The sequence below is a fragment of the Sorex araneus genome, chromosome 4 (genome assembly GCF_027595985.1).
Source record: "Sorex araneus isolate mSorAra2 chromosome 4, mSorAra2.pri, whole genome shotgun sequence".
Taxonomy (NCBI): Eukaryota; Metazoa; Chordata; class Mammalia; order Eulipotyphla; family Soricidae; genus Sorex; species Sorex araneus.
This window is the reverse complement of record NC_073305.1, coordinates 95,478,480-95,503,593: the sequence shown is the minus strand read 5'-3', so window position 1 is coordinate 95,503,593 and position 25,114 is coordinate 95,478,480. Positions and strand designations below refer to the sequence as shown.

Here is a 25,114-nt window from a genome sequence, read left to right as displayed (position 1 = left end):
AACTAAGTTGACAATAAATTAATGTATTGAGATACATTTCAATTTTCTGTTTGTTTAATAGTATTGTTAAAAATCACCATTAAAGACCTTTCACTGGGTTTTTGTAGCAAGTACATGTTATAATTGATTGTTCATGAGTTATTTCAGTTTTATGCCATGGGCCCTGGCTTGTTTTGAGTGGACAGCTATCTTATTAACATTGTGCCAGGACACAGCTTTAATCTTCTGGAGTGTGGATTTTCAGAAAAAGAATAACTATTCTCTAATTCAATGTTGATATGAATAAACTCCTAGATGGATAAAATGAATCAATACTGTAACCCCATAGACTATATGCTTTGAGGTTGAAATTCTAGGAACTATTAATTTGACTCACATAAGATTTAAAAATATGGTATGTTCAGCAGATCTTTTGAACATTTATATGTGGCAGATACCAAACTGTCTCACAGATATTCAGAATAACCAACATTTTCACTGTCACTGTCACTGTCATCCTGTTGCTCATCAATTTGTTCGAACCGGGAGGAGTAACATCTCCATTGTGAGATTTATTGTTACTATTTTTGGCATATCGAATATGCCACAGGTATCTTGCCAGGCTCTGCCGTGCGGGCTAGATACTCTCGATATCTTACTGGGCTCTCCGAGAGGGACAGAGGAATTGAACCTGTGCAAATGCCCTACTCACTGTGCTATCACTCCAGCCCACCAGGTCACTTATAATAATAAAATATTTAATCATGTAGAAACATGTCAAGGTTTGGATTTTTGGATATTGAATATATTCATAGTCATATTACATATTATAACATATATAACATATATGTAACATATATAGCATGAAGAGCAGACCTTCAAGTACTATTTTCTAATTACTTTTAAGACAATTATGATTTCTAACATAAGATGATTTGTCTTATCAGCAATGAACCTAAAACGAATCAATGAGTTACTCTATCAGTTAAACCTGAGTTTTATAATAAATAAGTAATGGTTCAAAATGACTTGACACATATCTCTATTGTTCTATTTTTCCAGATTTACTTCTTAAGCTTCACAATAACTTATATTTCCCAATATGCTTCGCAATGTTTTTACGTATATGCATCTCCTCATTGCAGTGTTTCCTTGCCTCATATACATATTTCCCATACAACTTGATAAATACATTTTGTATTTAATGATATTTTATAAGTTCTTAAATATCATTGAAATTGTTTTAATCTCACTCTTTTGTCTGGGTTTGTTTCCATATCTATCCAAATCTGTTCAAGTTGTTAAAACAGAATACCACAGACCTGATAACTAATGAACTCTAGAAATTCATTTCTCACAGTTTTGTAAACTTTGTAAATTTTGTAAACTTCCCAAAGCACTGCTCATGGGATTCAGAGTCTACTCCCAGAAACACACTCAGTCAATCTGGTCAAATAGTTCAATGCTTGGACCCAATGCTGAAGGGCTTCATGGGATGGACCGTGCTTGGGAGAATCTGACCAAACCCACTGGTGCTCAAATGCTACCAATACCATGCTTAGGAGTTACTGAGGGCCTCCAAAACTTTCTTTGGTGATGCTCAAGGGCCATAATGTGCCAGATATGGTGAATTCAACCTTTTATAAAGGACTCAAATTATGACAATCAAGAGTTTATTTGAAATTAAATCACTGTAATTCGTGATGTATTCTTTGGGGTAGAATCATAAAACATCCTCAAGGAAGACAAATGTTGAGTCTTTTGTCACAAGGGGCAGATGAGCTAATCTGTGATGTATCAAGTAAAGGTCTTTGAGAAAATCATGATTATTGTTGCAAGGAAAGCATTTGAAGGCCATTAGGTAATAGTACAGAGAGTGTGACATTGGCCTGGCATGCTCCTGACCCAGATTGGATCCCCATCATCCAATATGGTACCCTGAGCCTGCCAAGAGTAATCCTTAAGCAATGCTGCTGTGGCAACAAAACAAAAAAAAACACATCCCAAAACACTTGGAAGTCAATAATTAGAGAAATGCATTTAATGCTTTGTACCTATTGAAGAAGACAAGCAGGATCATCAGAGTAAGAGGAACCTAACAAGCAAACTGAAACAATCCAGTCAACAGACCAGAAAGAGCACCTGGACCTGGGTGCCGTAATTGTAATAGGACTTTGTCAGAAGACGATTGAAAATCATACAGAGCAAAAAGCGAATGGAGAACAATCTGGAGATAGCCATGAGAAAAATGGGATGAGGAATAAGGAAATTTCTACACTTAGCCTAAAGATAATTCACAGTCATAAAATGAATAATAAATTTTGATTTGTTTTAGTTCTTTCGCTGGAACCTAGCTGCCTTGTACATTTCCATTCCTGCTCTGAGATTGTTCAGTTGAAACAACACTGAACATCTACCCCGGAGTCTCACCTGAAAGTCTGGAAAAGGAGTCACTTTGTCTTTATTTTGTTTGTCCCATCTAACAGATTAAAAAAAAAAAATAAGAGTTTGTGGGCCAGAGATATGACTCAGCAGTAAATCTTTCACATGTGTGAGAGGCCATGGGTTCCATCTTAAATAGTCCCAGGGCATGGGGGGCAGGGGGAGGGGCGGGCGTGTCTTAGTGCTAGCACATTAAAACAATCCTTGTTTGTACCTAATTCTTTACTGATTCTATCCTCAGGCAAAATTCCATAATTATAACTTCATATAATCAGAATTTCTGTTCGCCCACTGAACTTAAAAATAATAATTCATGAATAATTGCTTTTGGCTCAGTAGAAAATTCTTTGGCCAATACAAATGAAATGAGAGCCATTTTTCTACTATGGTGTCTCTTTCACTTTTATAATATCACATATGTTAGATTTTCACAGGGAGTCACTAAACTTAGAAGCGGTGGCATGTCCAAGAATACCCGTTCTTTAAGGAAAAAATCTGTTTTAAAGGTCACTTGAGATGCTGAAGAGATTTTACAGCAGATGAGGCAATTGCTCGCACAGGTGACCTTTTGATCCCTGTCACCACATACCAGGATAACATCTGCACTAAATACCAGCAGGTGGGGAACTTGTCTTGCATGTAACTGACCCTGTTTCCATCTTTGACACTGCAAAAGATCCCCCAAGCAAACTAGGAATGAACCCTAGGATCAGAGCCATAGTAAGCCCTGGGAACGATTGAGTATGATTTCCAAATCAAAAATAAATTAACAAAAAATTCACTTTAGGTAATATTTTATATTAATAAATAAATTTGATATTTGTGAATTAATCAGGGATAGAGATTTAAGAAAAGACATGCCTGCATTCTGAATTCTACTTTTGTCAAACTACAGTATTTTTTCTCATCAAAAATACTGATTTAATATTTTATAATAAATTGCATAAACGTTATTGGAAATGCATTGGTTAATTCATTAACTAGACAAATATAAGCTAACTTTTTATTTTTAAAAGATAATTATTTAAGAAGTTTTAAATTTATGAATACAGAGGTTACAAAATTGGTAAATAATCCACAAACATGGCTCTCCTAATATTTTCATTCTGAAAAAAAGTTCACTTCAGAAAAGTGAATTCGCAGTTACTGGAAATAATTAACTTTAACTGGACAGAGATGTAAAGTATCCATGGTTAAGACTCAAATATTGACTGATAGCTATAATAGCAACTTACATTCAAAGAAAATAATATTGAACTCCAGTATTATATGTTATTTCCATCCTTTTCTTACCCATTTTGTTATACAGAGGTACAGCATAAGAATGACAAGTTATTTCTTGAAGAATGATAATCCTATGGCCTTTTCAAAGAGTTCTAATGGAAAATGTCTACTTGAATGTTAGTATCTTTTTTAAAAGTATATCTAGTTCAATACTTAATAGTCTACACATTATGGAAAATATGAGGGTTGTCATGACAACTGGATGGAAAATTTAGTAATATAATTCATTTCTCATATGCAATACTCTTTTTCTATTTGCTTAAAAAACAATTTTATGCAAATCCCGTATTATGCACTGAAGTAGCCTCTACTCTGTCTGAAAGTATATGCGACAGACTTATTAATAGGGGCCTGAGGAATGAATAATAAAGGCTATAAGGTGCTTGACTTGCATATAGCTTACTGGAATTTATTCTCCTGAACCACACATGTGTCCCCAAATATCCTAAGCACAGAACTAGGGGTAAATACTGAACACAACCACGTGTGGCCCCAACACCAGAAAAAGTACCTTAAAGAAATGGTTTTGTTTGTTCTGTTTTGGGGTCACACCCTGCAATGCTCAGGAATTACTTCTGGCTTAAGAATCAAGAATTACTCCTGGCTATGTTCAGGGATCTTATGGGATGCCTAGGAATAATCCCAGATCAGCCTGTGCAAGGCACGCAACCTATCCATTGTACTATCTCTCCAGTCAAAGAAAATATTTGTTTGTTTGGTTTTTAGGCCATAGACATCTATGCTCAGTGCTTACTCTTGACTCTATGCTCAAGGATACTGCCTGGTGCTGTTCAGGGGGCTATATGCAGTGCTGGAAATTGAAAGAAAGTACAAAGAAGCTCTTTAACACCAATATTCTATCCCTAGTCCAAGAAAACATATTTTCCTTTCAGGGTTTATCAATACTTCTGGGTTCAGCTCTTCCCCAGCAAATCAAATCAGTATACTGATGTGAAGTGTAGTATGAATACATCCATTCTTAATTTGAATTCAATAGATATTCTTTCTTTCATTGAGTTTAGTGAGCTTAAGAAAGACATGCCAATAAGAAAGACTCAGAAGCAAATTTGAAATATCAAAGTGAAGAAATAATTTCAGTACTAGATTCAGAGGGCTGGAGTGATAGAACAGCAGTTGGGCTTTCGCCTTTCACTAGGCCAACCCGTGTTCAATTCCTCCGCCCCTCTCGGAGAGCCCAGCAAGCTACTGAGAGTATGGAGCCCGCACAGGCAGAGCCTGGCAAGCTACCCGTGTGTATTGGATATGCCAAAAACAGTAACAATAAGTCTCTCAATGAGAGACATTACTGGTGCCCTCTTGAACAAATTGATGAGCAATGGGATGACAGTGACTAGATTCAGAAAATGAATTACAAAAATGTCTTAATGAAAAAATAGTTTGGGGTCATTTTAAAGTCATTTCATTGTTCTTATTTGATTGAAAAAGGATGTAATCCTATAAATTTTATACCATCTTATGCAAAAATGATGATTATGTCAATGGAATCAATGTTATTTTGTAAATTTTCTGGCACTATTAAATATCTTTAAAAATGGAAAGAAGCAGAAATCTATATGATGGCCATATAGTTTTCTTTGTAATTTAATTAATTTTTTATCAGATTAAAAAATACTTTAGTGAAACAGAATTACTTATGTGAATATATATGTGATATTATATGTATAATATATATGTATACACATTATTAGAGGAACAGTTCTGTTTCTGGTATACAATTATATTAATTTCTAATAAATGATGTGCAATAACTGAAGGATATATGGAAGTGTGCCTCTTTAATTGTTGTACACTCTTTATAAATTACTACATTATGATTCTAACTTCCTGTCTTTTTTCTAGACTTGAGGAAACAATATAATGAAATAGAATAGCATCTGACAAGACAAAAAATATTTTTAAGGAAAAAAATGTAGGTGTTAAAATTTCATTGTACTATGTTGTATACAGTCTAAAAATTAAATTGCAATTTGTTCTATAGTATTAACAGTAAATTTTATGGATTCTACTAGAGGACAAAAGTTAGGAAATAGTACTACTTTTCATGAAATACTTTTATTCTCAAGAAATGCCTTAATTTAATAGTTCTATATAATCTTAAACCTATCTAGATGGGTTTACATTATGGTTCAGTTTTTACTAAATATATTGTCATAGAATTTATATAGCTTTGTATCTCAGTTTCTTCTTCAGCCTATATTTTGGTGTCTATCACATAATGTTTATTTGAATATTAAACAAACTCATACATTTACTACACTTAGAAATATTCCCAAGGTACTAAAACATACCGGTTTATTTTTCTTGTCTTCACAATAAGGTTTACATCACAACTGTATGCCCAAAGTCCTGATTAGATCTTAATCTTCAAATACCGACTGACTTAATATTTAAAGATGTTTATGTTCTTAACAAAAAGTAGTTTAAACATTGCTTAATTTTATTCCTTAAAGTATAAAATGCCATTGAAAACTAGTATTTTTCATTATCATATTCCATAACTGAGAGTAGTCACAAAGGTCATAACTGCCAACTTGTGTTTGCAAAAAGGAACAAAAAAATCACTCACACACATATATAAAATACATAAGCATTCACAAACATATATAAAATACATATTGAATACATATGTATTCCAATAGAAAATTATGCCAGAAAACTGTCATTCAGCCAATATTTATTAATATGAAATAAAATATTCTTAGAAGTTGCCAGAGATATTTTTCTTACATTGCGTTCTACAGTGGCTAGAATTAGAAAATACATATTGCTTTGAGAACAATGGTGATTGAGGATCTATAAAGTGGGTATTTTTTTCCTAATATCAAAGGAGACCTACTTATTTCCCAAATGAAGGTGAGCAATTTCAGCAGGAAAGCAAACCCAAATGACCAGTGGGTTAGCAAGTAATTTCTACCACACAGGATAATAAATCGATTGCCTTATAGGCTTTTGCCTCCACCACTACAACTTTCCCTCCAACGAATGCTTTTGTGTTAATCAATCAATTTTACGAACATATGTATTAAAGCATTTATATATCTAGAAATAGCACTATTATAAATAAGTTAAAGAGCAAATATATACTGTATATCATTTTAATTAAAATGAACTTAGTATGCTCCTGACACTTGGGAAGGGCTTGCCATAAAAATGAAATAAAAATAAAATGAAAACTGGATTAACAATTATAACCACATTCCTAGGCAACTGCAAGGGGCTTTGAACTCACAGTACTCTGCTAATGCCTGTACACACATTAGACCGGCAGTGGATAGTTTTCCCATTTGGTGGCTGCTAACATGTAGTCAGTTACCCTTCATCTTTATAGCCCAAAAAATCCATTTCCAATGAGGAAATATATGTATTTCCTATATATATATATACATACATATATTCCAGGAATTAATGCAGGAATTCTATTATTCTATATTTATCCCTCTCCTTCCTGCTCATTTCAATTAACATGATACTCTCCATGCCCATCCATTTATAATCAAATTTCATGACTACATATTTCAGAACAATTGTGTAGTATTCCATAGTGTAGATGAACCATCGTTTTTATTATCCAGTTATCTATTCTCAGGCACTCAGGTTGCTGGTTGTTTCCAGATTCCGGCTATTGTAAATAATGCTAAATTAACATAGAAGTACAGATGGTATTTCTGCTGTATGCTTTGTGGCCACCAGGGTATATACACAGAAGTATTGCTGGATGAAATAGGATCTGAATTTCTAGTTTCTTAAGGAATGCCATATTGTTTTCCAAAATGGCTGGACCAAACAGCATTCCCAACTACAATGAAGGAGAGTCCGGTTCTTCCCATATCTATGCCAACACGGGTTGCTCTTCTTTTTTTGGATGTGTGCCAGTCTCTGTGGTGTCAGATGATGTGCCCCTGTTGTTTTGATTTGCATCTCCCTGATGATTAGTGATCATCTTGTCACCTCTCGATAGTTTAAGAAAAAGTAAAATTTAGCAAGAAAATACTTTGAATGAAGAAATGAGAGAGGACTAGTAGATATATGCAAGGCTTTTCTTTTTTTTCTTTTATTAATTGAATCACTGTGAGATAGTTACAAAGATTTTATATTTGTGTTTCAGTCATACAATGATCAAACACCCATCTCTCCACCAGTGTACATTTTCCAACACCAGTGTCCTCAGTATCACTACCTGCACCCCTATCTCACCCATCCCCTTGCCTCTATGGCAGACAGTTTCCTTCTTACTCTCTCTGTACTTGTGGTCATTATGGTTTGCAATACAGATAATGAGAGACCATCATGTTTGGTCCTTTATCTATTTTCAGCACACATCTTCCATCCCAAGCGATCCCTCCAACCATCATTGAGTTAGTGATCCCTTCTCTATCCCAGCTGCCTTCTCTCCCAGCTCATAAGGCAGGCTTCCAACCATGGAGCAATCTTCCTGGGCCTGTCTTGACTATCTTTGGGTGTTAGTCTCATATTATGATATTTTATATTCCACAAATGAGTGCAGTCGTTCTCTATCTATCTTTTCTGAATCATTTCATTTAGCATGGTGACCATCCACTTATAAGAAAATTTCATGACTTCATTTCAATAGCACAGCAGTAGGGCATTCGCCTTTCATGCAGCCAACCTGTGTTCAATTCCTCCACCCATCTCGGAGAGACAGACAAGCTACCGAGAGTATCATGTCCTCACAGCAGAGCCTGGCAAGCTATCCGTGGTGTATTGGATATGCCAAAAGAGTAACAATAAGTCTCACAATGAGAGACATTATTGGTGCCCGCTTGAGCAAATCAATGAGCAATGGAATGACAGTGACAGTGAAAGTGACATTTTTGCTAAGAGCTGCATAGTATTCTATTGTGTAGATGTACCAAAGTTTCTTTGAGCACTCATCTGTTCTTGGGCACTCGGGTTGTTTCCAGATTCTAGCTCTTGTGAAATACAGGGCTTTTCATCCCCCAAAAGCTGAATACACATTCTTCTCCAGTGCACATGGGATATTATCCAGATAAATAACATTCTGGGCCACAAAATATACCTTCAATAAAGTCTGGAAGATAGAAATTGCATCAACTGTCTTTTCAGATCATAACACACTGAAAATAGAAGTTAATAATACATAAAAATGGAGAATCAAATAAAATATCTTATTACTGAACAACAAGAGAATTAGGGAAAAGATTCCTGGAAACAAATATGAATGAGAATACGAGCTACTAGACCTTGTGGGACACAGCAAATAGAAAGTTAAGAGAAAACTTTCTAGCTCAGCAAACTTTCATAAGGAAAGATTAGAGGGCCTACATAAATAACTTCATTTCACAACTTAAGATCTTACAAAATGACAAACAAAAGTACCTGAATCAGGCAGTAGGAATGGAGTAATAAAACTTAGAGCAGAAATTAATGAGTTGCCAGCCCCCAAATTCAATAAAACCAATAGCTGGTTCTTTGAAAAAATAACAAAGCACCACAAACCACTAAAAAACTCACAAGTTAAGAGATGAAAAGAACCCTATTAAACTGAATCAAAAAAAGAAAGGGGGAAACAATGGGTATTCGAGCATTGTATAACTGAGATTTAAACCTGAAAACTTTGTAACTTTGTAACTTTCCACAATAAAAAATTAAAAAAAAATTCAACTCAAAAAAAAAAAGGGGGGAAACAATCACAACAGAAATCACAGAAATCGAAAGATAATCAGAAATTACTTTGAGAATCTACATGCCACAAACAAGAGAACCTAGAAGAAATGGATAAATAACCTCCCAAGGCTGAAGCAAGAAGATTTAGAATACCTCTACAGACCTAACACTTTCAAAGATATCAAAATTGTAATCAATAGTCTTCCCCAAAACAAAACCCCGGTACCAGATTAAGTAACTAGTAAATTTCTCCAAACCTTTCAAGAAGACCTACTGTCATTTTCAATCTTTTTCAAAAAATTTAACAACAAAACACTTCCAAACAGATCATTAATAAACATTTCTTCATTTTTATTAAGACGCCATGATTTACAAAGGTGTTAATAATATAGTTGTGTTAGATATACAATGTTCCAACACCAGTCCACCACCAATGTGATCTTCCCACTTCCAGTGTTCTCAATTTCCCTCCCCATTACACCAGTTTGCTCCATTGGCTTTATACAACTAATTAATTTTACATTGTTAGCTCTAACAAAACTTAAAGAGAGTTGCAAATGGAATTATTAGAAAACATAATCTTTGATTATTGATTTCTATATGCTTTAAATCCATGTAAATAAAATTCAAATAATTAATTTAATATGATAAATGATGTCTACTCTCATTTACATAATTAGGTTTTCATCTCTGGCATATAAAATATATTACATTAAATTTTATTTTGTACTTGAATACTATGATGGAAATTGTCATGGCTTCCCTAACATAATTGTTTTTTAAATTTTGCACTAGTGTATTTTATTGTTTATTTGAAATTGGGGAAATCTGCAAACCTTCAAATGCAAAATTTACCAAGAGTAAATAGAATTAAAATTTTTAAGGGGAAATATGAGTTTAACAAGTTTATTCATTATAGTTTACAGTAAACAAAAGAAAGTATAAACATCAAGGAATTGTCAGAAGAAAAAGACATTAAAAACATTCAATATATTTATACTAGATTATATTAATATATAAGTCCAAAAAATCTGTTTTAGAAATCGTTTTTTTTTTAACTTTTTATTAAATCGCCATGTGGAAAGTTACAAAGTTCTCAGGTTTATATGTCAGTTATACAATATTCAAACACCCATCCCTTCACCAGTGCCCATATTCCACCACCAGAAACCCCAGCATACCCCCACCCCCACCCCCTACCCCCTACTGTATAACTAATGAATTTCACTTCATTTTTTCTTTACCTTGATTACATTCCATAATTCAACACAAAACTCACTATAGTTGTTGGAGTTTCCAACCAAGAGAGACAGAGACAGACCTACTACATTTGATAATTAGTTTTTCATTGCTGGAAATGAAGAGATATGTAGCCCCACTGCTACAAGTACATAACTCTATCTCTCTCTTTTTTTTTCCTTTTTCCTTTCCCCTTTTTTTTTTCTTTTTCCCCCTCATCTCCCTTCCCGCGCCTCATAGTAAGGTGTACGCCACGCCGCGTCGGCCAGCGTGGGGCCTTTGCTTAGTTCACAGTCCAGAGAGGTGGCTGCTACATTAAAAACCTTCAAAATTTGAACGAAAACTTACTGTTATTATTTGGAGTTTCCCCCCCCAAGTCAGACCTGTTCAAATGGAACTGTTTCACATTGCTGACAATTATAAATGTTAAGTCGCGCAGACGCGGTAACGTCCGCGCTGTTTTGGATTTCTGTATAAAGTCCAGGGAAAATTCTGCCAGAAATTACATAGCCCAGCTCACAGTCCCAGTGCATTGCTGTAAGAAGTCTCTGAATTCAAAGTCTTTAGGCGCAGAGGGTCCGATTCGCGCTCAGCGGCTCTGGATTTATCTGGGCCGAGGGCGTGCCGGTTACGCCCCCTTCCCATGAGTTCCTGGGAGCCCCAAAAGTAAAAACCGAATACCTGTGGGTTTGGAGTCACAGAAGATGGCGCCTGCCACGTGGGTGCCGCCAGGCCTCTGCTTTCCGTGCAGGAAGACAGGGCGGGGAGGAAAAAAATCCACCCCCGACAGCACAGAGTTGTAGCCCAGTTCGCAGTCCCAGTGCATCGCTATCGGATGCTGTGCTGGATGCCCGAATGTGTTACATCTCTGGAATCAAAGTCCTTAGGCGCAGAGGGTCCTAGAAATCTTTTTGATAGCATGTTTTCTTTTCAGAAATAACATTATTTATGTAATGCTAGATATTTAAAGGAATTTAATATTTTGCAGAATACAGTGATATAGTTAATATTAGAATAGAGTTTAGTCATTTCCGCCTACATAATTCTTAGTAATTAACATGTACAGTATGCATAAAGCAGAGTAAAGTTTAGTGTTTCCTACTTCTTGAAGGACAACTAAAAGAAAGCATCTGATTCTTACAAATATATGTTTGTGATAAGATTATAGGACATTGATATCTTAGAGACATTGAATTATTAAACATACATTTTGTTCATTTCAATGTTATTATAATAGATATATTTTCCTATATTTTACTCTTACATTTTGCACATACGGTTGTATAAAATACAAAGAAACTTTTTTTAAAAAGTGTTAAATATTTTACAACTTAAATAATTGTGTTCTGTTTTAGGTCCACACCCAACAAAGTTTAGGAGTTCCTCCTCACTCTGCATTCAGGAATCCCTCCAGGGGGTGCTCAGGGGACCATATGGCATGCCAGATTTTGAACTCAGGTTGACAGCATGCAAGGAAAATCCTTTAACCACTCTACTATTGCTCCAGTCCCTAAATAATTTATTTCAAAAGCTTGGGCTATTTAATTTTCTTCCTGCATATTTGTGATCATACTCTTCCATTTATTCTTTCCTTATGCAACTTCATTCCTCTACAGATGCTAACACAGTCATGTAAATGCTGTTTTATACAGAACAGTAAATAGAGTCACTGTTCAATAGTCTCATTTTTAAATTTTGTATCTGCAAATGTTTGAGACAAGAAGAAACATTTTCCAAGTGTCTCCTATTGTGATTAATATGTGACTTTCCCCCATTCTTTGCCTCAATACATCAAATTTCAGAGTATAATTTCCTCATACAAAAACCATTCATATCCTTAATGTTCATTTTAATATTGAAGGAGAGAACAATATATCATATCATCCCGAAATGTTTCACTCTGGCATATTGATTATTTTGAACTGATGTGACATAAGAAAAAGTAGGTGTAGGAAGGACACAGCTCCACATCTGTCCTCCTCAAAGCAAGAAAAAAAGAAAAAAGAAAGAAAGAAATTTACTATGAGAATAGCATTCTACCTGTAACTTGAGCAGAGTTGGTAGCCCTCCAGAAATACATAAAGAATTTAGAACTAGTAATTCTATTTGAAAGAAGCATACGATTTTATTAATTTATTTTTTTATTGAATCACCATATGATGCAATTACAAAGCTCTCAGGATCAGATTTCAGTCATACAATGTTCAAACACCTGTCCCTCCACCAGCTACATTTCCCACTACCAATATTCCCCATATCCTTCTGTCACCACCACCCCATCCAGACTGCCTCTCTATATCTTTCTCTCTCTCTTTCTCTCTCTCTCTCTCTCTCTATATATATATATATATATATATATATACATATATCTTATTTCTCTGTCTCTCTCATTTTGGGCATTATGATTTCCAATACAGGTATTAAGGGGCCATCATGTTTGGTCCTGTAGCCACTTCTAGCACACATCTCCCATCCAGAGCAATCCCTTCCAACCGTCATTGTCATAATGATTTCTTTTCTATCCCAACTGCTTTCTACCTTTGCCCTTGAGGCAGGCTTCGAACTGTGGATCACTTGCCGTAACCCTTGTTTCTACTGTCCTTAAGTTTTTTTTCTCATACTGTGTGTTGTGTGTATTTAATATCTCACAAATGAGTGTGGTTATTCTATGTCTATCCTTCTCCTACTGACTTATTTCGTTCAATATAATACTCTTCTTTTCCATCTAATCATAAGCAAATTTAATGACTTCATTTTTTCTGACAGTTATATAGTATTCCATTGTGTAGATGAACATGGTAATGGAATAAAGATAGACCCTCAAACCACTGGAATAGTACTTAATATACTGACAGAGACCCTCAAATATTTGATTACTTAATCTTCGAGAAAGAAGCAAGAAATATGAAATGGAGCAAGGAAAGCCTCTTCAACAAGTGGTGTTCAAAAGGGGTCAACTACATGTATAAAATAAAAATGGACTTAGACCTCTATGTAATGCCAGGCACAAAAGTTAGATAAAAATGGACTAAAGACCTCAATCCAGACCTGAATCCATAAATTACATAGAAGAAAACATAGACAGAAACCTCCATGACATTGAAGCTAAAGGCAACTTCAAAGATGAAACACCACTGACCAAGCAAGTGAAAGCAAAGATTAACAAATTGGACTACATTAAGCTAAGTAGCTTCTGCATCTCAAAAGAAATGGTAAACAAGATATAGAGACAGCCAATGGATTAGGAAAAAGTATTTACCCAATACCCATCAGACAAATGGTTAAAAGCCAAGATATGTATCGCACCGGTAGAACTTTATAAGAAAAAACTCCAACCACAACAAAAAAAGGAGAGAAGAAATAAACAGAAACCCCCTCAAAGAAGATGTACAAATGGTCACAAGACACAAGAAAAAAAATGCTGTACATCACTAATCTTCAGGAAGATGCAAATCAAAACAATAATGAGAAATCATTTCACGCCACAAAGATTGGTACATACCAAAAAGAATAAGAACAACCAATGCTGGTGTGGAAATGGGAAAAAGAAACTGTCATTGTTTGGTGGGAATGCTGATTGTTCAAGCCTTTTCAGAAAACAATATGGATATTCTTCAAAAATACTTCAAATTGAACTTTAATATGACCCAGAAATACTACTTCTAAGAATATACTCTCAGGTTGCAAAAAACACACAGCAGAAATGAAATCTGCTCTTGTGTATGTTCATTGCAGCACTGTTCACAATAGTCAGAATCTGGAAAGGATATTATTTTTGCTAATCAAATTTTATAAAACTCAAGTCTTACTTCCCAACTATTTCCTATTCAAATGGCACTCAAGTTACCTGCTTCTCTGTTTGGGGGACTTCAGGACCTCAGAAATGAAGTATGACATTATCCCCCTTCTGTTAATCTTTTTTATGACAATTCAGATTTTAGACCTCACCAAAGAACCTAGAAGGAAAGTTTGCCCTTAGAAATTTGGTACCCAGAACGAGACCTCTAGTCCTGAGCATGGCATGCTCCTGAGCTGGTGTTGCTGCTGAGAGAGTCTAGAAACTGCAAAAGAAGGACCAGGATGCTCCCATTCTTATCACATCAGTCTCCTGGATCCCAGGTTATTGTGTCTGGTGGAAGCAAGAGTGGGAAGAGTGTTTTCATCTTTCTAAATTTAGATGGGCAGAAGACATTAATCTGTTCTGATTGCATGAATTCAAGGACTCTGGTAAAATTTTATTCTGAGTTCTCACTTTTTTCCATTCATTTCATACCTCCCAGAGATAGTTATTATTTTCACTTTTCTTTGCCTTTTGCATTGAATTCATCAGGAGAAAAGAAGAGATTGAAAGTAGAAATGGGTCTTAAAGCCTATTGTTAAAGCTTGCTTCACAGAGAAGTAAATTTACAGATCTCACCAGGTTGGTGACAACTTATGCAATCTAGTTCTGAACTGGAGCAATAGCACAGCAGGTAGCTAAAAGCACCGGCATTTGTAAAGCAAGCATTTGCCTTGCACTCGGCCAACCCAGGTTCCATTCCTCCATCCCTCTCAGAGAGCTCGGCAAGCTACTGAGAATATCCCGCCCACACGGCATATTCGATATGCCAAAAACAGTAACAAGTCTCACAATGGAGATGTTACTGGTGCCCGCTCGAGCAAACAGATGAATAAAGGGACAACAGTGCTACAGTGCTACAGCTCTGGATTCCATAAAATGTTGGGAAGGTGGGAACGAGTGCAGACATGTGGGATTTTTTTAAAAATGTTTTGTTCTATTTCTCCATGTCTAAAGTTTTGTTCCAAGTAGACTACTATTATTTATCTACCTCTTCTCCAAATTTTCACAAGTCACTTGTTTGTTCCATAAGCCCATGAACATATTATTTTTCACCACAGCATATCTTGAGAACTAGCTATCAGCATATTTTCATTCTCTTTCATGAACCTACTGCCCTCCAATCATCTTCAGTCATCCTATGTGAACACCTACATTCTCAAAAATTAAAAAAATATATATATATTCAGTTATGAAAATATATGAAGAGAGCTTAACCCAGCACTTTTAGATCCAGCAGAATTAAAGAATATTTGTAGTGCATTTCTGTTTTAGGGAACACTAATTAATTTTTTTGGTCTTCTTACATGTAATTTTATTTTCATATTTTCTGAGACATTATTAACATGAGTTGTTGCATTCTTTTTTTAACTGTATTTGAACAATGGTTTACAAATTTGTTCATAATAAAGTTGTTATGGGCATTCAGTGGTACCAGTCAAAACCGACCGCCAGTGGGACCTTCCTCCCAATATTGTCCCATTTCATATCAATTCCCCCAAGCCCATCCCCTTAGCAAGCACAACATAATTCATTTCATATTGTTTGTTACAACAAAAATACTAATGGAATCATAAACAAATATTTCAGTAAAAGAAAATTTGTGAAAATTGTTATATACAATCATGGGGTCAATAAGTCCTTGTATGAAAGTTTACTAAGCTATTTATCTAGTTGAACCTTAGTTTTACTGTTTTTGTTCATTGAACTTAGTTGACTTCTGTGTTTTTCCCCATATAATTTGATATGCTCCTACTAGGATGTCAGTATTGTGGGATTTGGAGGTGTCACATAGTCCCTTAAGTAGCCCCTCCAACCCCTCCAGTTTCTCCAGAATCTGTAGAACTAGGCTGTTGAATTCTACATGATAGTGGCCATGAGTGTGATTTCTGGGAGTGTGAGGGAGATTATGAGAAAATTTGGAGAAGACCCCAGAGTTTTAAGCCTGAAAACTGGTCTACCAGGGATTTTGGTGTCTCTACCATAGAATTGGACCATTGGCATATCTGCAACTGTAGTGTTTGGGTGCAGAAAGTGAGGCTTCAGTGGGATGAGGACTCTGCCATCCCCCTCCTGAGGATGCCCAGAGTGATCAGCCTTAAAACCTATGTACCCGTGAATTTTTTGCATCTCTTCTGAGATTCACTGTGAATAGCAAAGCTGGGATGATGGTTTTACATGGTGGAAGCTGTGGGATGTAAACTTGACTGATGGGAATTGAGTTTTTGCTTTTGTTTTTGTTTCATGAAATTCTTTCTTCCTAAATTCCAGATACATATGTTTGTTTTTCCTGTTTTTGTGGTTCCATCAAGCTACACCCCTTGCACATCTCATAATTGTTGTCTTGGAATTGGGCAATAAGGATTTCTACTATAAGGTTGTCTTGGAAAGGCTCCAGACCTTTACTGAGAATTGCAAATGAACTTCAATTCTACGATTTATTTATTTACATATTTTTTAAATTGAAGTGACATTGGTTATAAGGCTATGAGTGTGCATATTTTAGAGATGTAATGTTTCTTCATTAATCAGGATTCCTTAGATTATTTTGGGAGTTTTATGGTTCTATATAAATTTTATTAGTATACAGTATGTCTCTGAAAATTATACTGGAATTTTTATATAAGTTGCTATAAATCTATATACTACTTATGCACACAATCATTATTAGCATTATAAATAAGACTTTTAAAAATCTCTTTCTTTCCAGCATCATGACTTACACATAGAAATGACATAAGTCTTTTGAATTTTTTGGTATTCTGCCACTTTATTATGCAGGCTTATTGCTCAAAAAATATTCTGGTGTATTATTTTGAGTTTTCTATATTTAAGCATGGCATTTGAAAATAGTGATAAATTAACCTCTCATACAATTGCACACTTTTTTTAATTGGTACTTATTGTTTCACAATATCATGTTTGATGCTAGAGGTGAAAGTGGGCATCTTTTACTTACATGATCTTAGAGACATCTCTTAGTTTTTTGTTTTTATTTTTAACCAGAGTTTGTCATTAGTTGTGGCTTTTTAAAATATATCCTTTACTATATAGAGGCAACTCACTTGTTAAAACGTACTTGTTTGTTTTTCAATGGAACATATTTGACATTTGCTTATTTGTCCAGACTTGGAAGAACTCAGAAACAATTATTTCTTATATATCCAAATACTATTCTCAATATTTCTTGGCCCTAGGTTTATTTCTGAACATGTATAATTATACTTAGGCTTAAATTGATGATGTTTTAATAGTTTTCAGTGAAATCCATGCTATTACTTTAAATTATATAGGCTAATTTATGTGTGCTGTTATGTCTTATGTATATAAAAATAAATATTATATTATAGGGAGTATACAATCCCAGGTTCTTATCTTTAAGAAATCAAAATTTAAAACAAGAATATGGAGATGAAAAGCCAAATTTACAAAATATTTTATATAAGAGAAGGGAAGGCAAAGGGAAGAAAGGAGGGAAGCTCCAATATTACAGACTCTCCTTAAGCACAACTCCAGAAAAAGATAGTAGAATCCCCTGCTGATGTCCATTTAACAAAGATAGTATGACCATTTTATTATTCATATCAAAGCAGGTGAGCTGGAGTGATAGTACAGTGGTATGGTGTTTGCCTTGCATGCAGTCAACCGGTGTTTGATTCCTCCACCCCTCTCAGAGGCCTGGCAAGCTACTGAGAGTATTGCGCCCGCATGGCAGAGCCTGGCAAGCTACCCGTGGTGTATTCAATATGCCAAAAACAGTAACAATAAGTCTCACAATGAGAGACGTTACTGGTGCCCACTCATGCAAATCGATGAGCAACAGGATGACAGTGACAGTGATCAAAGCAGGTGGTCAGGTGTTGAGATGATTCTCTTCTAGTATCTTGTCATTTAGGTTATTCAGATATAAGGTCATTCTGACCTCATTCTTTTCATGTTTCATATCGAGAATTCCTTTCACAGGGACATATATCTTACGTTAACCTCTCTATTCCCCATTTAAGTATCAATCATTATTGTGAAAAACATTGAACCAGTTTACACCATTTTAAAGCATAAATATCATATTGAGATAATTAAAATCATGTAATTAAATATGTCATATAAAAACGAATTCTGATTCTTAAATATAATTGGATATTGAAAATTATTTTATAAAGAAAATTCATAAAGAAAGTTGATCATTCACCTCAAGAATCATATTCACTTACTTAATATATTGCTTATGTGTGCAACCCTTTTTAACTCTCTAGCCTCATTTCAAACCTCAAAATAATTTATCTTTATACTGAACATTGAGAAAACTGCAATGAAATCACACCATTAAACTCAAGACCCGATAATAAATTCTGAAGTGCTTAGATTGTCAGATAAAAGCAGCCATTTAGCCTTTAAAAACATAACTAAGCAAAGATGACTTAAGTTTGTTGTGAAGAAGTCTCTTGGGGGTAGGAAAGTGATCATGATATCAAATACATGTGATTTATAATGATCTTCATAAAACAATCAAAATAAATCTCTTCTTTAGGCAAGTGCACAAATTTGAATGTTAATAAAACTTTTCTCTCTTAGTTAAAAATTGTTCTGTAAGGCAATTTTTTTGTCATTTAGTTTTGTCTTATGGGAGGTAGGGGGAAGCTACATTGGCCAAAATCACAAGAATGAGAGTAAAATTAATTTTTCTTAACAAATATACACATATTATGAAATTCATTAAATCCCTATATTTTAATTTATTTATTTATTTATTTATTGTGAAACGAGGTAGTATTTTAATTGAAACTTATAAAATATAGAAGGAGAGAAAGAGGGATAACGTATTAAAGAGAGACAGCAAATAACCAAAGAAACCAGCGTCCAACATAAAGGGAGAACACCGGAAGATTAGCAAACACTGAATTATTTTTGGGAGATGTTTTTGTGTTTGTTTTTGTCATGTTTGTTTACATTTAAGTCTTTAATGAAGCCCATGTATCTGCACTTATTAATGTATTTCTCCATGAACTTTTGTCTGTGTGTGTGAAAGTCACAACTCAGTGTATCAAAGACAAGTCTTTGTCTTTCTTCTGATCATCCAAGCCTTTTACACAGTTTTTGAGAACATCATCATCACAGTTTCTTTTAACCTTGAAGGTGGTTTCAGTCTGGGATGGGCCAGGGAGATCCAGGAGATTGAGGGGAAAGTGCCACTCCAGTGTATTTTCTGTATGAATACTTTCTTCTTCGTCCCGCTCCCCGCCCCCCCCCCCCCCACACACACACCGGTTTTCCTTCTCTTACTTCAGCTTCCTCCCTGGTCTGCTCTTCAGCTCTTCATTTCTAAACCTTTCCTACATTTGCAAGAAGAGCTGTAGTATCATTATCATCACTTTCTTTTCACTTTCTAAATCTTCACCTTCACGGTCCTCATCTATTAGAATGTCTTCTGCATCTAGGTTGTCAGCAGGGATCTGGTCTAATCGTGGCTGCTTTGACACTGAAGCAGTTATAATTCCTTGGTTGGACTCTATTTTCTCTCTGGCAGCAACATACTCTCTCTTATGCAATTATCTCCTGAAGTTATGATTCAAACCACTTCAGAGACATCCTGAGTGGTTGGTTTGTATCATATCTCTGTATGAGAAGCTAGACTGCTATTTGCATACAGCTTGAGTTGGCTCTAATACTTGCTCCCATGCCTCTCCCAACTATCTCAGGTTCAAACAGTGACTTACCCAGCCCAGTTATCTTTTAGGCTCTGTCCACTACCGCAGCCAACGAATCCCAGCAGCCCTGCTCTGTTTGGACAGAATGGTCCCGTGAGGCTCCCTGCAGCCACATAGACTGACACCATTCTAGATTGTAGTTTTTAGAGTAGGAGAGATGAGAGCAAGGGCTCTTCTATAGAGTTGTTTTGAGGTTCAATGTTCAAATGAGATCATTTAGAAAAACACATTTTAAATATCTTTATGTTTCTAAAATAGTTGCCTTTGAGAAAATCTTGAACTCCCTGCCTTTCAGCTTTCATTTGTTCAGTGAGTTACCTTCAATTTATGCATTCAGGGTTAGAGGTCTTTCTTTTTTAATTGGCAAATGCATTTCTATCAGTATAACAAACATTTAGATTTTATAGTTTTTGGGTCAGATGTGAGATACTGTTGAAAGAGCAAAGTTTTAAATCTAAAGTAAAATTTAGATATCATAATTGCTTAAATGTTTAGAATGCATTTACATTTACTATTAAATAGTATTAGGATTTATAACCATGAATTCTTTGAACACCACCCCAATGTTAGGAAAATATATTTATATTTTGGGGGACTTGGTGGACATTTGTTTTGCTTTGCTTTTGTTCAGGGGTTTTGTCTGACTGCATTTAGGAATTACTCCTGGATCTGTACTCAGGATCATTTCAACCTACTTAGGGGAACATATGTGATGCAGGGAACAAACAGTGGTTGATTGCATTTAAGGCAAGTACCTTTCAAACTGTACATTATCTTTGTTCCCAAAATATTTTGTTTGAAAGGAGATTTAAAAAAAAATCATTACATATTTTGATAAAAATATACTTTCAACATCAGACTTTCAGTTTGCTTGATTTTTTTTTTATATACTAGATAGTTTATTGCATGATTTGCACTGGGTTAAGAAACTTGAATTTTGACCTTGATCCAACTTCCTTTTACCCGTGATGAGCCAGAATTACCTGTGATGGAGCAGTCTTGTGTGGAATTCATCATGATTATCCAAAGAAATGAAAATGTGACTTGCTGTCACCCTGAAATTGCAGAAGTATCTATGGAGAAAAAATCTTATTTATAGACAAGGAAATAAAATATAATTTGGGAAGCAAGTCTAACTAAAATAAGGAAGAAAACCAGGTTGGAGAGAGATATAAATAGCTAGATACATGTTTAAGTTAGAGAGACAAGATTGTTGATATATTTTAGGAGTTACCCAGGGGAAATTACATTTATTAAGGGAAACTGAGCAAGCACAACAGAGAAATTTATAATGAGTATTCATATATCAAGCACAGCATGCATATAAATGGCAGAGGGACATCATTAGTTAACTTTGTATTATTATTATTATTATTACAGTAAGGGAGACTTGCGAAAAAAAGGTCTTAATTGTAAAGCTTAACTGAGCCCATTTGCTCAGTCAGAAGTCTGGAGTCCTTATCAGTTTACAAATATATTTGTTTATTCTAGCTTATTCCATTCAGAACAGGATAATTTAACAGCTTAGCTGCTTTTAGGAAGAAATTGAAACATATTTTGAATTACAAGTTTAATTCCAATTTGATTTGGTTTCTCAGCTTGAAATAGGTACTAGTTTTGGACAAGAAGATGGATATAAACTTGATCAAAGTTTGAGTTATTTTATTATTAACTTATATTTTAAGGATCTTACTATTTTAGAAAATTTAAGAACCTTATATTTCAGTACCACATTTCCTCTTCATGTGCATATCTAACTAAGTGGATTGAATTAAGTAAAAGTAATTTAGAAGCCCAGTGACCCTTATGAGGACCCTTATGAGGAACTCCCCAAACTTGCTTTCCTTGAAACTAAATGAGTGAGACAAATATAACTATTGAATTGCAAAAGTTAAATAAAAAGTCTACTCAACTGGCATATGAAGCTTTTCAAATGTTATTGACAGTCCAAAATTGTTTTTGTGCAAATGAAGATTTTAAATGAACTGAAGTAACCAATAGTTTAAAAAATAAAATGGGGGTTAGGAAAGGAAAAGAAGTAAGTACAGGGTTTATGGCTCCTACTTAGAATATCAATGACCACAACTCCATCCAAAGTACCACATATTCTTCCCTGGAGCACTGTTAGGAATGATCCCTGAACAATCTTTGAGTAGCACTGAGTGTGGCCCCTAAATACAAAATTTAGAATAAATAAATTTATATTATAAATATACCACATACATCCAAATATATGTGTAAATATTTAAATATATAAACTAATATATATAAATTAAAAATTTAATATAAATATGTACATTTACATATATACATATGTAAATATATTCATATATGTCATTTTATATATGTATATTTATATGTACTGGATTTGAACAAGAATATGTTCAAAAGTTGAATAGAGTTTGGGGTATTTTATTACTGTAGCACTGTAGCACTGTCTTTCCATTGTTCATTGATTTGCTCAAGCGGGCACCAGTAATGTCTTTATTGTGAGACTTGTTATTACTGTTTTTGTCATATGGAATACACCATGGGTAGCTTGCCAGGCTCTGCCGTGCTGTCGGGATACTCTCAGTAGCTTGCCGGGCTCTCCAAGAGGGATGGACAAATTGAACCCGGGTCGGACACCTGTAAGGCTAATGCCCTACCCAAGTATTGCTAGGAATGACCTTGAGCACTACTCAGGGAAGAGGTCCAAAGTATCACTGGCTATGGCCAAAAATAAATACCATGTCCATTTTACTTCCTTCTTTAAAAAAAACTGAAGACTTTAGAGTTAAGATTAATTTCATTAATTTCCCAAATCATAGTATGGCAAATACAAAGAAAAGAGAGCAGGGACTGGAGCGATAGCACAGCGGGTAGGGCATTTGCCTTGCATGCGGCTGACCCGGGTCTGATTCCCAGCATCCCATATGGTCCCCTGGGCACCACGAGGAGTAATTCCTGAGTGCAAAGCCAGGAGTAACCCTGTGCATCGCCGGATGTGACTCAAAAATTAAAAATAAATAAATAAATAAAAGAGAGAGCTAAGTACGGAATAAATAAGCCATTGGTATCTGAGTTCTAACTTCAAAGAATGCTAATTGATAGTGCAAACTTCAGCCAGAGTGCTCGTACAGCAGGTAGGGCACTTGCCTTGCATGAGGCTGACATGTATTCAATTTTATTTTATTACTATTTTATTTTATTTATTTTATAACTAACTTAATTTTATTACTAACTTAATTTTATTACTAACTTGTATTTTAAAGATCTTACTATTTTAGAAAACCAGAGCAATAGTACATATTGGTAAGTACATACAAGTAAAGTGCCTGTCTTGCATAATGCAAATTCCATTTGATTTCCAGCGGTCCACATGGTGCCCCTGGGAATCACCAGGAGTGATTTCTGAACACAGCCAATAGAAAATCCTGGACATGTCTAGGTCTGGCCCTGAAAATAAATAAATAAATAAAAATATATCATCTGAAATTTTTCTTTCTCTTTGCCCACTTTCCTTATATTAATTAATCTTGTGGCAACAATTATGCTTGTGGGTCCTACTTCTTTCACTGTTTTCCTTTCCCTTCTATGCAATCGTTCTGTTTATGAAAACTAACAAACTTGTTCTTATATGCTCAGGTCCTGCCTCCAGATAACTCTTTGTTCTTCCTCTCTGAGTTTATTGGTCCCCAGAATCTCAGCCTACATAGTTAATTTGTTCACAATTAATCCTCCTCTGAGATTTATCTCTGAACTCATTATAACATACCCTTTTGATTATCTCGTCTGATAATTAGGCAGATCTCAGATCTCATACATTCTTTAAACTAAAACCAAGTGGTAATTATAGTTAAGCAGTTCCCCAAAGTAACTGAGGACCTTCATAGAAGTTTAAAAATTTCATATCACAGTGAAAATTTACCAAATACTTTCCTTGACTTATGTCAAATAATTCATATAGCTGTTAGTGACAGTTAAGTCAAACATGGGGTCAAACTTGCCAAATGATATAATACTGAAAAAATATAAATCTCTATCTCTTGTCAAGACTTAACACTGGTGAATAGATTTCCTTGAGTAATTTCAACTGGCTTTCTTAAATTACTAGATTAGAATAAAATTCAAACATTTATTCAAAGCCTTTTGAATATAGTCTTGTAATTATAATTTTTTCAAACTGATTTCAATGATAATTTAGGTTTCTTCTTTACACTGGATTAACAAGGATGACCTTTATCTTTATTTGCTAAAGTTCTGACTTTAGTTCTTCCTTTTTCTCATTAAAATAAAATAAAATGGAAGTGCCAAAGCAAAAGTAATGGAAGTGCCAAAGCAATAGTACAAAACAATAAGACATTTGACTTGCTCACAATAAACTTAGATGTGATTTAGAGCACCTCATTTGGTTCCCTGAGTCCCACCAGGTATGCCTTGAGTGTAACTGCAAAGCCAGGAGTAGGTCCTGAGCACTGCCTGGTGTGGCCCCTAAGCCAAACAATAAAATAAAATTGAACATAAAACTATGTCTATCTCAGGTACAATTAATTTTGAAAATCAGGTTGTTAACACTTAAATGAGTAATCTAAATGGAAATGTTTAAAAGATTACTGAACTTCAACAATGCAAAATAAAGATTATTACATGAAACTATATTCTTCCTAGTTTTTTTGCCTAGACATGGGAGACAGATCATCAAATTTAAAAGTGTTAAACATGGGCAGGCTTATAATTAGTCCTTTCAGTTTCCTTCTAATTACCAGTAATGGGGCTTCCAGGAAATGCAAGGACTCTATCTCAATCTTCTATATGATTTATTTTCTGTATAGATTTGAGACTGGAATTAAACTTTCAGTGCTGAAGTTCATACATACAGTAAATGGCTCGTTTGTGGAGATTTTTATTTAAAAAAGGTATGTTCTGTTCTTCCCCTTTTATTTATAGATTAGAGAAAAACTCCTTTCATTTATTCTTT

At 34.8% G+C, this 25,114-nt stretch overlaps 1 pseudogene; it reads right to left on the bottom strand.

Annotated features, from left to right (window-relative positions):
- Positions 1 to 19,348: 19,348 nt before the first annotated feature.
- Positions 19,349 to 21,171, bottom strand: LOC129404339 (spliceosome-associated protein CWC15 homolog; annotated as a pseudogene).
- Positions 21,172 to 25,114: the final 3,943 nt, after the last annotated feature.